Here is a 362-nt window from a genome sequence, read left to right on the forward strand (position 1 = left end):
CGTTTATATCGTTTTGTTCTACTTACAAGCGTCGAGAATTATTATCGAAAAAATTAGTGGAAAATTTGCATAAATATTAATGAAATTATTACACACGAATTTTTTTTTAGATCAAAGCGAATAATTCAGACCGACTTTTTATTCGATAATATATCGATAAAGTAAATTGTGTAATATAAAATATCTATCGATTATAAATAGAAGGAAGAATAAAATTAAAAAAAAAAAATAAGTAATCTGTTTTTCAAAATGGATGGATATTTCAGATGAACGAAAGCGGCTGGAAGGTAGTCTCTGCAAGGAAGAAGACACCCTGAAGAAGAGGAGTCGCGTGCCGGGTCTGTAGCGCTCGGTAAAGAGAG

At 31.5% G+C, this 362-nt stretch overlaps 1 protein-coding gene across 1 annotated transcript in view; it reads left to right on the top strand.

The window, feature by feature from the left end:
- The window catches only part of LOC102678341 (two pore potassium channel protein sup-9), a 122706-nt gene that overhangs the window by 117524 nt on the left and 4820 nt on the right, over positions 1 to 362 (top strand). Inside the window, exon 3 of the mRNA XM_031508845.1 lies at positions 267 to 362. The gene's annotated coding sequence lies outside the window, so the exon portion shown is untranslated. The remainder of the gene's footprint in view (positions 1 to 266) is intronic.

Source organism: Apis dorsata, unplaced genomic scaffold (genome assembly GCF_000469605.1).
Source record: "Apis dorsata unplaced genomic scaffold, Apis dorsata 1.3 scaffold_104, whole genome shotgun sequence".
NCBI classification, from domain to species: Eukaryota; Metazoa; Arthropoda; class Insecta; order Hymenoptera; family Apidae; genus Apis; species Apis dorsata.